The sequence below is a fragment of the Manis pentadactyla genome, chromosome 3 (genome assembly GCF_030020395.1).
Source record: "Manis pentadactyla isolate mManPen7 chromosome 3, mManPen7.hap1, whole genome shotgun sequence".
Lineage (NCBI taxonomy): Eukaryota > Metazoa > Chordata > Mammalia > Pholidota > Manidae > Manis > Manis pentadactyla.
Window position 1 is genome coordinate 133,036,723 of NC_080021.1, and position 15,556 is coordinate 133,052,278.

The 15,556-nt window shown below is 47.9% G+C and overlaps 1 protein-coding gene across 5 annotated transcripts in view; it reads right to left on the reverse strand.

Annotated features, from left to right (window-relative positions):
- Positions 1-546: 546 nt before the first annotated feature.
- The window catches only part of LOC118922103 (procathepsin L-like), a 44,729-nt gene continuing 29,719 nt past the window's right edge, over positions 547-15,556 (reverse strand). For 3 of the 5 annotated variants that reach the window (XR_008996457.1, XR_008996459.1, XR_005028638.2), the window contains 2 exons: positions 9,414-9,555; positions 547-9,005 (listed from right to left, as the gene is read on the reverse strand). The gene's annotated coding sequence lies outside the window, so the exon portion shown is untranslated. The remainder of the gene's footprint in view (positions 9,006-9,413; positions 9,556-15,556) is intronic. The other 2 variants (XR_008996460.1, XR_008996458.1) reach the window with 2 other exon arrangements.

Genomic DNA, 15,556 nt, shown 5'->3' on the forward strand with positions numbered 1-15,556 from the left:
CCTTTCCATTAATTGTTTGGAATCATGTCATTTTAAAATAACATACCATCAATTCTAAAATACACTTCTGAAAAGGGATACAACTTACAATAGATATCATTTCAAATTCATAAAAATATGGTAGTTTTCCTCAGATTTTAGTACATAAAAGGTACATTATTTCTTACTCGCCAGAATTACCTTTATTTTGAATTATTAAAAAGAAATATAACACATCTCTCATCACATCACCAAGAAAACCTAATTCTTCTTATTCTCCTTGATAAAAGATTAATTCGGGACAGATAGCTTGCTAGGCTGGCTGCCAGCTGTCAGCATTAATTCCTTGGAAGTTCCAACTTGGATCTAATGACTGTCTCTTTCATTGTTTTTTTTTTTTCCTTTATTTTTTTCACTCTGTGTGATACTTTATTTTCCTGTATACTTAAATGTCTCAAGAAGGTTTCAATTCCTTTAGTGCTGCATTGATATTTTAGTTAACTTTATAGTTGTAAAATGATTTATCCTGTTTTGTAACATCCTGATGAAATGATGAAACGTCAGATCATCCTTTAAAGAAAAATTTATTTTGATTGACATCTGGATTTTCAACAGCAATATTGGAGATAAGAATACAAGGCAATGACATGTTTAAAAAAATTGAAACAAGTTTTAAGTCTTTACATTCAGCCGAGGTCTTTTAAACATTAGGACATGCAAAAACATGTTATCAGAAAATAAGGCCTCCAAAGTATTATCTCACAGAAATCTGTTGAGAATTTCTTACAAGAAATATTCCAATAGGAAAAAAATAAACTTAAGAATATGCTATTACGTTTGTGGACATAAGGACTGATGTAAGTGTTGTTTATTGTATAACAAAAAAATACATGAAAATGTAGCATATCCAAAATAACCCAGAAGTACAGCTTCAGGAAATATCCCCTTGAAATAAGGGCCATGATGATGGAAAAAGCAAAATCAGAGGAGGTGAGAATGCTTGCTTGGTTTGCTGAGATGATGCTAAACTTGACACATGTAAGAAACTGAGGAGGAAATTCACATAATAATAATATAAAACCATTACAATGCTAAAAATCTCCAAATTCAAACAGAAAAATACTTGATCTATAAAATGGAAGATGCAAAAGGTGCAGAAAAAAAGAATAAAGTATGGGAAATAAAGCATCAAATAAGGTGATAGAAATAAATCATAATAGAACAAGTTAAAGTGAAAGATGGCTGGGTAAGATTTTTAAGTGGCATAAAAAAGTAGATAAAATATACTGAAAATAGAGTTATGGAAAAAATAAAAGAGGTCAAATATGGATAGAAAAAAGACCTAAGTCCAAATTTTGATAAAAGATTAAATTCAGGATGAGAACAGCATCAAGGAGGAAATGATATACAGGCCACAGAAGCAATAGTAGGTGCAGAATGTGCTTAAGAATGTGCACATTCATGACAATAAAACCAAATAAACTCGAATGCCATTCCCACCAGACCTGTAGAAAGACATTACGACCACTTTGCTGGGGATACACATTAAGTCCACATGGAGCATCAAGACACGTTCACCACGTGAATCCTGACTTACTGCCGCAGAGAGGACGTACGATGGTATCATAAGCGAATACATAGATGACTCGAAGCTCCCTCTCTCTGTGGTTCAGGCTGGCCTTGAGGTTCCAGTGGTATGGAGGGGAGGGGAAGGGGAAGCAAGGCTCACGCAGAAAAAACTATGCACCCTAGGGATGACTGATGAGACTGCTCTAGACCTGACTCAGCCCCAAGGTTTGACACCTAGTCTCATCCCCTACCCTGCAGACCTTAAGGGTCAGTGCTTACCCAGTACCCTTAGCTCACTCTCACCCATTCCTGGTTTCTGGGTGCAGCACATGTGCGTGTCTGAATGTCTGTGCCCTCCCAGGATTCACAGGTTGGAATCCTAACTCCTCAAGATGTTAAGATGTGGGACCATAGGCAGGTGATTCTCAGCCCTTATTCAGGGGATGAGGGCCTTATAAAAGAGGCTCCAGGAGGTCCCTAACCCCCTCCCACAGGGAACACAATGAGAAGCCTCTGGGAGGAGGCTATCACTCTGGGAGGAGGACCAGGAAGAGGGCCATCACTAGACGTGGCCATACCGGCGCCTTGATCTTGGACTTTCCTGCCTCCAGAGCTGTGAGAAGTACATTTCTGTTGTTTTTAATCTATCCGGTCTGTGGCATGTTGTGATGGCAGCCCCACTGGGCTAAGACAACATGCTTCAAACTTATACAGAAAGTGAGGACTATCTTTTGGCGGAAGCGCACAAATCTAAATAAATGTAAAATAAATTTAAGTTCTGTGCCTTGGTTTATACGAGGCATAAACATTATGTGGGGAAGGTGAACAGAGAAATCCTGAGCAAAAATCCTTGGGAAATAGCTAAAATTCCTGGCTCAACTTAATAATTTCAAGGTTTATGAAATTGGTGGGCCTCTAGTCAAGATCTCTAAAGGACCATGGGAACCAGATAATGTCAGGATGAATGGAAAAATCGTCTCTCTGGCAAGGTGAATAGGGTTGGAAAGAAGGACCCAGAAGGCCCAGGAAGGTGCAGAGCCCCGTGGGGCTGGGCAGTGGGGGAGGGGCTGTGGTCCCGCCTGCTCCTCCTCTGTCCCATCCCCCACACTCAGGAGCCCTTTGTGGCCAGGCCACCCTTTGTGATGCGGGCCTGCTGTGCTGTGCCCAAGCACAGGCCCAGAGGTCAGTTGAGTAAGGGCAGCAGTAAGATTCAAACTATGGAAGAGGATACTGTGGGACCCCTGCTTCCATTTTGTGTCCGCCATCTTGAATAGCTGTGTCCCCTACATGACCCCCTGCCTCCATTATGGCCCGACTTCGGTGTGGGATGGCCCCGAGAGGGATCTTTTGCCCTCTCTGTGATTCAGGCGGTTCAAGACAGAGTCATGGACCCAGGGCCCGGAGGCCACCCTGACCAGGCCCCCTACATACTCACCTGGCAGTACCTTGTTAAAACTACCCTCGCTGGCTAAAACCTTTACTCTTTCCACCCATTCCCACGGCACCTACCCCCCCGGGGCCGCCACCCCCAGCAGTCCAAGCCATGATAACAACCACCTCGGACAAGAAGCCGGCAGGCTCCAAGATCCTCTCAGAGTCGGCCCCCTATCCTAGTGCTCTTGATTTGGAGGCCGAGGTGCCCCCAGCTGAGCCGGGAGCAGGCGCCGCGGCCCCTGCTCTGCCAAAGGCCCGCAGCTCGGAGGAGCTGCCCCGCTGCAGCCGCCCGCCTGCTCCCTCCAGCACCTGCGCCACAGCCTCCGCCACATCCTCCGCCGCGGCTCGGCCAGGGAGCTGCCCACTGCCGGGGCCGCGGGGGAGGCGCCGGACCGGCCCGGAGTCACCTGACCTGGAGGCTGGCATGGGAGCCGCCGCCCGAGGCCCTCAAGGAGGTGATGCTGCGCTACAGCCTGGCCGACGAGGCCTCCATGGACAGCGGTGCGCGCTGTCAGCGGGGCTGCTGGCACTGCGGGGCGTCCGGGGCCCCGAGGGCACGGCCCACATGCTGGAGCTCTTCGACCCGCCCAAGAGTTCAAAGCCCAAGTTACAAGCAGCCTGCTCTAGCATCCAGGAGGTCTGGTGATGCACACGCCTCGAGATGCCCGACAACTTGTACACCTTTGTGCTGAAAGTGAAGGATCGGACAGACATCATCTTTGAGGTGGGAGATGAGCAGCAGCTGAATTCATGGATGGCTGAGCTCCAGGAATATACAGGCCAAGGGCTGGAGAGCACAGACCCATAGTGGGACAAGAATGCCCACTCAGACACAAAAGAAAAGGGGGGAATGTGGGACCACTGACTCCATTTTGTGTCTGCCATCTTGAATACCTGTGTCCCCTACAACATGACCCCTGCCTCCATTTTGTGTCCGCCATCTTGAATAGCTGTGTCCCCTACATGACCCCTGCCTCCATTTTGTGTCTTCCATTTTGAATAACTATGTCCCTCCATCTTGGGTAAGGAGTTTCCCGCTCAAGCCAAGCCCATTCCCGCGGAAACCTTGCCCAGCAACCCTCCTCAGCCAATCAGCTAAGGTCACAATAAACCACCCCCCTTGGAAAGCCCCTACCTGTTTTTTGCTACAGTATAAAAGCAAAAAGGGAACTTTGTTCAGGGTCTCAGACCGAGTCTTGTGTTTTGACGGGCCACTGACACCCTAGTTCAAACTAGCAATAAAGACCTGTTTTGCTCTTACATCTCGCGACTGAGGCTGGTAACTGCGGCTCCACACGGGGGACTCAAGGAAACGGGGCACAACAATACTCTTCTAGAATATGTTTCAACTACTCAGCTGAGATGCAGCTCCACTCTCTGGGTTATTAACATCACCAATGTGTTAAACTTCCCTCAGGAGCCTCTCTAAGGTGGCCCTGCCCTATCCCCCACAAAGGGTGGTTCTGGGGGTGGCTGTGAGGGTCACAGAGGTTAAGGGATGTAGAAGTACCTTGGAAATGCTAAAGCGTTCCCCTTCATGAGTCTTGCTATTGCCGTCAGGGATCCTGCGGCCTTGGACACTGAGGCTTCGGCTCCAGACTCTAAGCTCGGAAAGTCTTGCCTAAAGCAACATGGCCCTCAGGCTCCTAAAAGACCCCTAGGTCCCTGCCTTCCCCACCATGACCATGTCTTCCACTTTCCAGGTTACAGACGTTGCCTGCGAAAACTGGAGGTGACAAGCAGCCTGATGTCACATCTAGAGATGTAATGAAGCTTAGCCTTCCCTCTCGGGTCCTTCCTCCCAGAGCCTGTAATGGGATTCCAGGGCTGCAGCGGCCTGGGGCTGACTTGGGAGAGGCAGCCACGGGGACAGGTGTGGGTACAGTCCTGGGGGGTGGGACAGCAGGAGCACCAGGAAGTCAGTGTGGGGGCTGTGAAGGGTCAGGGGACCCAGAAGCCCACCCCTGCTCGGCCGCCTTGGCCCTCCTGGCCATGTCACATCTGCTGCTGGCTGCAGCTTGTCGCCCCTGTCTTCAGCCACCTGAGCAGGATCCCCAACAAGGGCTGCTCTCATCATATATGTCAAGACCCCCCTGGTGAGGTATGCAAAGCACAGACTACTGGAGCCCATCAGCCACACAGGGAGCTTGTAGGCAGTGTTTCTCCTGCCATGTCCCCTTCAGCTTCCCAGACCCCCCTGCTGAAACAACCTCTGCCCCTGGCCTCCACTGCTTCACCAGGCCCACCGGCCTCCGCACTTTCTGTTCATGCACACCCCTCCCTGAGTGTCTCCCAACCACCAGAGCTCTTCCCTCCCCTGGACAGCCTTTCACCCCAGCCACTTGCTTCTTCCCCTTCACCCCCATGTCCCTGATTTAGAATCCCACCCTCCACCTCTGACAGACTCCTGTGCCTCCCCCGCCGCACCAGACTCCACTGCGACTCTTCCTCAGTGTGACCCAGTGGCACTCCACTGGGCCGTCCCATGAAGCCCATCTCTGCACAAGGCTTCGGCAGCTTCTCCCGCTCTAGTCATCTTGGGCCTTGGTCTGTCCATTGTGGACCTGTCCTGGTGGGATACAGCTGCCAAAGCCTGGAGCCTCTCCACCTCCTCAAAGTATGGGTCCCAAGCAGTGGCCTCATTCTGGGGAGACCCAGGCATACAGGTAGTGGCTGGTACCCCCTCTTTCTAAGCTGTGATGGCCAGAATCCCTAGGAAATAGAAATTACAAAGAGAGTCAAGATCAAGATTTGTAAGGAGAAAGAAAAGGACAGATCACGTCCGAAACAAATGGGTTCAGCCTACAACCTGAATTTTTAGGGGAGCTCATTGAAACCACTGGGTGCTGAGCAGGACACCACAAACCCCCAACTCTCCTGCAGTGCAAAAGGCAAACCAGAACAGCTGCCTGGTCCTCAGCAGCCCTCAGATCCCAAAGTCTTGGAGGACCACCTACAGCAGACATATGACCAGCTTTTCTGGGGTCTCCCTGCCCTACATAGCGAATCCCTTGGGGCCACTGCCTGCATCTCTCTGAGAGCCCTTCAGCACTACAGTCTACATATTTTTATTCAATGTAATCTCAAATTATTACCCAGTTCAAATGCAGGCTAAAATTTCTCCACCGTCTTTCCAGTCCCAGCCTCTGTCCCAACTGGAGTTCCAATATCAACCACTGACTCCAAGCATGCCTCAATTAGAGCCACCAGTTCTGTCTGGTTCATGTCCGTAGGCCAGCCTATCTCCAATCCCCTCTCCCAAACCTACCACCTTGTGCACACCAGATTAGGACCTGTGGAGTACCTTGCCCTACTTTCCAGATAAGCCACAATCTCTCATCCCAACTGAGGTTCATCATCTACAATGGCCCACATTGCAGAACCAAATAGAAAGTCAGCGGGCTCTATCCTCTGGGGTCAAAAGGCCTCCGGAAGTCTGTAGTGTCCGTACTTCCACCCATCCTGAGGACAGCAGGGTCGTTGCTATGCTTACTGAAAAATGGCCCAACAGCCCTGAGATCCAGAAGAAACTGGAGCAACACCTCCAAGAGCGGTTCATTCGCCACCAGTGGGAGCTGCCTGGCAAGATCCAGGAGAGTGTGGAACTAAAGCGGCTCCAGGGTGAGTTACCAGGCACTAGTCAGGCACGCGCAAGCACGGACCCTCACGGCCCATCACATACGCAGGTGAAAGCAGCAAGAATGCCGAGAAGGAGGGACTGCGGCTCGGGCAAGACCTGGGCACGGACCCGACAGGCTTCATGGGGCGGGTCCCAGAAGATCTCTCCAGTGGCTCAGAAAGCCCCCTAGTGAGGTTGCAAGGGGTGAGCTCAGAGGAGTCAGAAAGTGATTTGAGGCTCCCAAGGAGTGACTCGGGATGTGATTTACTGGGGGAATTAGACAAGAGTGTAGAAAACACCCTGAAAAGCCATGTAAGAAGGACGCTGGGGAAGACCGGTGAAGGTCGGAGCTCAGTGAGTATGCACGCATCCGGCTTGCTGTCAGGTGAGCTTTTCCCATGTTCGACAGTTACCAAGAAACCAGAAATCGAGGACTCTTAAAGGGCTGGAAACCCCGTGTAAACAGCTGCCACAGGACTCCCTTCCTTGAGCTAGGCCCTCAACAGATGCTAGAAGCACATACCACAAGGCTCCGGGTGAAGCACAGGTGGCGTGTACTCCTTAAGGTCCTTAAGGCCATAACTGTATTTAAACTGAAAAAGGCTCAACCCTTGCCCATTCTGCAGTCAACCTTACCCCCCACCCCAGGCACCTGTGTGTCTGGCATCCTCCTGATAGTTGTTTACTGACTTTGCGGGAATACCTCTTCAGGCCTTTCCAGGAGAGATGGTGGAAATAAAGGAGTCAGCTTTCACCACAGCGAGGCCCCCCCTCGCCCCCTCACATGTGTGTGCAGAAAAGGTCTGGGGAGGGATCCCATCGGGTGATGACCAGATACCCCAAATCCTGTCCGATTGGACAGGAGGGCCGGCCACCTTTTCAGCGCCGCACACTGAACGTCATGGGCAGAACCTGGCAGAATGGGAGTACGGAGCAGGCCCGGAGGGGCGGCCTGGAGCTGAGTTCCTGTTCAGCAATGGCCAGGGATGAGCTGAGAAAGGACAGTGGGGGTTGGGCCTCACAAGACTCCTGCAGTAAGGTAACAACGCTGGAGGTAAACTCAAGATCCCAGTCTTTGAGGGCCGAACAGCCTAGGGAGGCCAAGGAGTTCCCAGCTCTTCAGCCACCCACAGTCTCAGAGTCATTTTGGAAACAAAATGTCAGAAGTTAAATGTGCATACAGGGATTTCAGAAGCTCCAGGGACCAGCGAAAGTTCCCCACTCCATAGAAAGTCTGTTTTCCTGTACCCAGGAGAACTGTATCCCCAAATGGAGGCTGTTAGTGAGGTTAAGACCAAAGTGAAGGTAGTCAAAGAACCATCCTCAAGATTGTCCCACACACATGCCTCTCATCCAAGACAACTTGGCTTATTAGGTGCCCCAGTGCCATCCTGAGAGGGCCTATGGGAGAGCACAAACAGGGATCTGGAGCACTGGGCCCATATTGGAGAACAAGGACGCTGAGGCTCAGGTGCTAATGAGAGAGATCGGACAGATTGTAAAGGAGAAAGTGGCAGTTCTCCGAGGACATCACACCGCAAAGTTAAATAAACAGGAACAGAAATTCCAAGCCCCAGTACGTGGGTGTTACCACTCTCACGGGCAGCCTGGCTACTCAGAGCCAGGGAAAATGAGTCATGCACCCTGTGGCCAGCCAGCCACCCAGCAGGGCCAGACTTGTCCTGTCTAGGAAAGGCAAGTCAGACACCAAGAGTCCTTGGAAAGTGTCAGATCCAACAACGAGCAGCTGGACCTGAGGAGCTCCGTGTCCTGGTCCCAAAAGAAGACTGTGCCTTCTCCAGTCAGTCGCTGCCAGGGAGGACCAGCCATGCCACGCATCCCAGGCGAAAAGCCACACTGCCCACGGCACTGTCTTCTTTGCAGAGGTGTCTAGTCTGGGCAACCACAAAGTGCTCCAACTTTTCTTCGTTCATGTTTCCCAGAAAAATTCAGTACATGTAGAGAAAACTTTTTCTCATTAGCACATCCAACATATTTAACGCTCCCCAATAAACATGTTTTTTTCCCTCATAAAAAGGTAGTGTATTGGCTTCTGTCTGTGCTGCGCTCACAATGTGCTTTGTCTTCCAGAAGGGAGGGCGGGGAGGGAGGGAAGTGAGGCACTGCAGGACCGCCCCTTACCCAGGTCTCTTCCTTGCACCTGTTTTCATAGCACTGTCATTACACAAACAACAAAAAACTGAAAATGAGGAAAGTAACCTATGGAGGTCTCACTACCCCCCAGGGTCTATTTCTCCGCATTTTGTTTGCTTCCATGCCACTTGGAACTCCAGGCAGCTGTGGAGGGCAGGTGTGCAGAGGCATTACAAAGCTGGGCATTCCTCTCAGGTTCCAGGAAGCATCAGAGCCAAGACAGTGGAAGTCTGGGATGGGGTGCTGGGTCCTGAGGTCAGAAGCAGGAGAAATCTTGCACCTGGGTCTCTTGGTGGGGAACAGATGACACCTGCCCTCCAGTGCCCCTTTTCTCTCTGATGAAGGCTGGATTGGGAGGGGTCCTGTGAACCCGACCTAGTGCGCCTCAATGAAATGGACATGTACCCACCCCACCTGTCTTTCCCACACTGTGGAGCAGCATCAGCCAGGATGGCACCGGCAGCTGATGCATGGCGGGGGGTGATGAGTGGAGCATCAGGAAGGCTGCAGGGCCGTGGTCACCCCTGTCCCAAATGAACGAACGGCCGTGCTCAGGGGTCACCTACCTACCCGTTAGTCCTAGAAGAGTTCTCGAATGAATTAAAGTGGGGCTTGAGTGTGTGTGGGGTAAAATTGCAGTATTTCAAGAATCCCTCACCTGGCCTTGGTCTCTTTACATGCACCGCTGCAGCTTCTCGCAGACTCTGGGGCTAAGGCGTGGAGAGAGGCTGTTCTCTTCTCCTGTTGCGTAACTGGTCTGGCACCTGTCAGTTGCCAGGGATCCGTCCGCAGAGCTTCTCCTGAAAGGGGAGGGTGGAGAGGTGAGTGCACAGTGACCGCCCAGAGGAGGAGAGCGAGAGCGGCAGCCCGAGGGGACAAACGGAGCCGGGCCTCACTGTGAACAATGAGCGGGTTTCTCCCATTGATGGTGAGAGTCTAGCCTTCCTGTCACACTGGGTCATTCGTCCCAGCCCAGACTGCTTCCCCCTGGAGCTACAGCATGTAGTAGTTATCTGACAGCTGTACACTGTGAATCTCTGGGAGAGAAGATTTGAAAAGGTTGGATTTGAGGAAGGAGATGCCCATGAATGTGCAGAGAACACGGCGCCCCCTGGGGTCCCACTGCCATCTGCTGACCTAGAGGGAAGGAAAAGTTAAGACCTCAGTGGCTCATCTTGGCCCCACCCTCGGGTATCCACCCTGCTCCAGCTCTGAAATCACAGGCCTAGTGAAGCCACCATTAGGTCAAAGGCAGGGCCATACTTCAAGGAGGAAAGCTAATCAGAGCAAGTTAATCCCTTCACAGTGTATTCTAAGCTTGTCCATCAATTCTTGAATTCTCTTCATTCCAGAAAGGATGAGTTACACATAGGTGGGGGAACCAGGACTGAGAAACTCAGGATGGGACCCTTGTCTGTGACCTTCACTAAATGCACGGCACAGGGGCTATTCCCAAGGGAAAGGTGGGGACTTACAAAGCTGGGAGACCAGCCTACAGTTACAGTTACCTAGGCGGCTTGCCTGGCTCCCAGTCCTTGCTAATTCCAGCAGGACAGGCCATCAGATGGGATTTGTCACATGGTAGGGTGGGGGCAGGGGGCAGAAGTGACCTGACCAAAATGGGGTGTGTTGGGGGTGCAGGCCAAGAGGGGCCCTCTGCTCTCTGCCTCCAGCGCAGCTTCCCTCTCTGGCCTCACCGTATGGGAAAGCAGCGGGATGCGGAGCAGTTGCTCTACACGGATCCTGTGCTTTGTGCCACCCAGGGGGTGCCCAGGGGGCCAGGCTGCTCCCAGGTGTTCTCAGGGTTGAGACCTGCTCCAGGGATGCCTGGTCCAGATGACAGCAAGAATGGGCCCCATCTCGCAGGCCTGTCAGGACCCCAACACTTGGTTCTGGGAGCAGGTGGGGAGAGGCCGAGGGGGCACAGGCTGCTCCAGCCTTGGTGTCTCCCAGGAGCCAGGGACTACAGGCCCCGATTTCTGAGCAGCCTCCAGGGGACCCCAGCAGGGGACTGGATCTGGGGTACAGAGGTGGGGGCAGTTTGAGACCCAGGGCAGAGCACCCCTGGTTGGGGGCTCAGCAGAGGGTCACAGAGCAGGGGCCCTGGGTCTAGGGGCTGCGGGCCCCTCTCAGTGGCACCCCCAGGCGAATTCCGGGATGTGAAGGCGCTGCACATGCACCCAGGAGGGAGACATACCACAGATGGCGATGGTGACAGAGCAGCAACAGGAAGACGAAGCCCCTCTGCCCTCTCTGCTCAGGCTTACACACCATGCAGGTTGGCCACCAGTGGAGAGGCGGGATGCACCCAGGGACCACGCAGACCACTCAGAGACAGTTCTCCACAGAGACCTCTCACACAGACGCCTTCCACGGAGGCCACGTTTCTCCCAGATACCTTAAACCTCACACAGGGCCCTCATGGTGCAACACGGACCCTTAGAAACCTCATGCAGCTTTTCCACAGAGATTTCCCACAGAGATCTGTCTGCAAACCTCTCAAAGCCTTCTCAGAAGGCCTTCACTTAGACCTCATCCAGACAGCTCCCCCAAAGACCTCACGTGGCTTCACAGAAACCTCATTCAGGGGCAAAGCACGGAGAACTCGCACTATCCCACAGAATCTCAGCACACGGTTCTCACAGAGAATTGCGTCCATTCTTTGGGACCCACTGCCAAGACCTGCTTCAGAAATGGGGACCTCCCCAGCAAACTGCAGATCCCTGACATGCTCCAACGTCAGCACGACCTTCAGCATAGCTGTCTGCTTGGGGAGCAGAGAGCAGAAATTGGGAATTTCTGTTCTTCTGTAATGTCATATTGCATCTGAACAGAACTGCAGATTCCACGTGTAGATTTGCAAAATGAATTGTTCCACAGGTCTTCATTCACTTGCAAAGCACAACTTTTCAACACAACTAAAACACTCGGTCTCCAATGAGATAAAATCTTACTTGTCCAGTTTTAGTTATCCTGCCAAATGGTAACACTGTCACATTTTTCATTTTGTTGGGAGAACGCCTGAGACACATTTATTATATTAGTTATTAATGTAAAATTGTTTACATGGGAAGCTTTAAAAAGATGCACAGCAAATGGACTGTAAGAATGAAATGAACCAGGAAAGAAACATCTGAACTCGCACTGGCCTCCCAGAGGCTACGTGACTATCACATTGTTCAGCTCAGAACACCTGGAATCAGACTTGTGGGGTTTATTTTGTAACAAGTGAACAATCGTGAGGATTTTTCATGAATAAGACAAGTTCCTGGTAATATACCTACTGTATCATCTGGCAAAATTATACTTGTTATTATTCTTTAAAATGTAGTCATGAGTGCAAATGACACTACTATCCATGTTTCCAGGATATCACACAGTCCTAATGCTCAACTAACATACTTAAACTGGCAGGCTGATAAGAAGGGTTCATTTTTTAATCACTCTATGAAATGCATGTTTTCTAACAAAAGCAGTCATCAGTTTTATATTATTACAGGGCTAATAAGGACACACTGTTTTAAAATAGTTTTGAAATATTACAAAACATATCAGCTAATATATGCTTGACATATTCATATGGCCTAATAAAGAGTATGTTAAGAAAGTTACTTTTTAACAAATGGGTTTTTTAATGCAATCTTATCTTCAAGATAGAATCCTTCCTGTTTGTTTGGGCTTGCTTGTTAATTGCCCAGGTTGCAAATCACTTGACTAGGGCTGGAGGAAAAAAGCAGCACCTGGATAAAGTCAGAAAAATAAACTGGGCCCCATAGCAGGCCAAAGCAAATCCCATAATGGGTTACCTTTCTTTGTTTTTCCAGAGGCCCTCACCCTACTCTGTCTAAGCCCATGCTCCCTGTCTTCAAGTCTGTTAAAAAAAAAAAAAAAAAAAAAGTAAAATGGTGGTTACCAGGGAAGTGGAAGGATAAGACTGATATTGTTTAAAGGTGCAAGCCTGCCACAAGCAGTAAATAAACCAGAGCTAATGAACAGTATAATGAATATAGACAATATAATCTTGTAATGGGATAAATTCCCTTACAGCAGCAATCATATTGCAACATACACATCTATCGAAGTGTCATGTTGTATGCCTTAAATTTACACAATATTATGTGTCTAAATTAAATTTTTTAAATACATAACTTGTGATAGAAGTTTTGAGGCATGTGGTAGGAGCATAGCCTCTGGAGGGAAGGCACTGAGGTCAGCCACGTAGGCGGACACCAAGTGGACACCAAGGCCTGGGTGAGCTTCCCTGTTTTGTCAGTGCACCACGCATGTGGTCGTCAGCATGCTGGGGGAAGTAACACTGTCCTGAGGCCAAGGGTGTGGGCAACCAGAAGCTCCGAATTTGGTCCTTTGTGGACTCGGCCCTCAGTGCTTTTTACCTTCTCATTTTAATCTTCCAATGATTTTTAAAGACCTGTTGGTTTTAATTCTTTGCTCGTGATAAACTAACTGAGTAGAACAGCTCTCAGTGAGTCTGTTAATCCGTTTGGTGAATTATCAAACCTGAGCGTGGTATTGGGAACCCTTCAAGCTGGGGATTGGTGTTGGCAGGGAGGGTGGCCTTGGGAATAGTGCCCTCTAGTTTTGCAATGGTTGTTCTCTTTGGCCCATTTATCCTATTACATTGTCTGTCTTAATTAAAAATTGGTTTGTAATATGTTTTTATTATATGTGTTGCATATATCTTTCCCCAATTTATTTTATTCCTTTTTACTGTCTGTTGAGGAAAAGAAGATTTTGATTTGATTGAATGTCTCAATCTTTTCCATTATGATCTTTGCTTTCTTTACAATCTTGTTTAAGAATTCCTTTCCTACTCCAATTTCACAAACCATCCTCCTGTAGGAAATAAAAGTATAATGTTTTGTTTTCATACTTAGGCCTTAAATTCTTGTTGTGTTTATGTGTCTGGTCTGAGTTAGGAATCTCTATCAAAGAGAATTAGATTTGGCTAAAAATAATAGTGATTTGGAAATCACTGGCTTACAAGTATCACATTAATGTATTTCTCTTTTCCTATGGTATTCAAATATCCCAGCATCATTTATTTGTTAGTACTCTGTCCTTTCTCCAGTTATCTGTAGCATGGACTTGATCTATATCAAGTGTCTATATATGTATATGCCTGTTTCTGGGCTTTCTGTTCTATTCCAATCCTCTATGTATATGTCCTGCCAATTCCACACCATCTTAATCGCTGTGGTTTTGTTCTGCATTTTGATATCTCATAGAAAAGCTACTTCTTGCCTCTTGTTCTTCAGGAATATCTTAGCTTTCCTTGGCTTTTGCTCTTCTATATAAATTTGAGAACCAGTCTTTCAAGGTCCATGAAAAACTGTAAGGATTCTGTTAGAAATCTGTAGATTAATTTGGGAACAACTAACATTCTTAAGATAGTCTTCTTCTCCATTTATTAGGTCTTTCAAAAGTGTATTTAATAAAGTTACATAAGTTTCTTATAAAGGTTTAACACAAGTTAGATTTATTTCTGGATCCCTTGTCATTTTTGTTGCTCTTATAAGTTAGGCAGTATTTATTTAGATTTATTTATTAAGAATACAAAGAGCTGCAATTGAATTTTGAATGCTGATATCATATCCAGCCACTTCTTACTAATTCTAAGAATTTTAAAAATTGAAATGTAGTTTATATGCATTATTATATTGGTTTCAGATGAATAAGTGATTCATCAATTATATACATTTCTAAATGCCCACCATAATAAGTGTAGTTACCATTTGTCATCATAGAAATTTATTACATATTATGAGTTATATTCCTTATGCTATACTTCCATCCTATGACCAAATTATTTTACAATTTGAAGTTTTTGCCTCTTTATCCCCTTTACCTATTTCACAGGTCCCTGATCTCCCATGTTAACCAGCTGTCCATTCTCTACGTCTTCTTTGGAAAAAACGTCTGTTCAGGTCCTCTGCCTACTTTTTAATCAGATTATTTGTTTTTTCCGGTGTTGAGTCGTAGGAGTTCTTTATATATTTTGGATATTAGTCCCCTATCAGATATATTGTTTGCAAATAAATTCTCCCATACAGCAGGCTGCCTTTTCATTTTGTTGATGATTTCCTTGGCGGTGCAGAAGATTTTTAGTTGGATGTAATCCCTTATTTTTGCTTTCATTTCCCATGCCTGGGGAGACATAGCAAGGAAAACAATTCTAATATTAATGTTCAAGAGTTTACCGCCTGTGTTTTCTTCAAGGAATTCTATGGTTTCAGGTCTAAGGCTAAGAATTTGTCTCTAGGTTCTCTTCGGTTTTGTATGCAGACAGTCACGGCCTATGTGACGAGTGAGGATCCCTCCTTCCCTTGCGGTGCTCATGCCTGTACTGGGGCGATGCGGGACTGGCCAGAGATCTGGTGCGCCGGTGAGCGCTGGGGGGGCGGCAGTCGTCACGCTCCTCTTGTCACATGGGTCGTCACATTGTTCTATTAAGTGTGATATTCTTGTGGATTTTTGTCAGCTAGCTTTTATCAGATTAAGGAAATTCCCTCTTATTACTAGATGGCTTAAGGCTTTTTCTCTTAAGTATAAACAGATGCTAAATTTTATCATGTGCTTTTTCTGTTTGAAATAACTATATAATTATTTTCCTCTCCTTTACACGTTTAATGTGGTGGTTATATTTTTACTGTAAAACCAAATTTACATTTCTGGGATAAACCTTACTTTACTGTGTAAATAAATTTTTTATATGTCATTTGATTCCATTTACCAATATTCACTTTAGGAATTTTGCATTTGTTCATGGGAGAGTCCAAACTA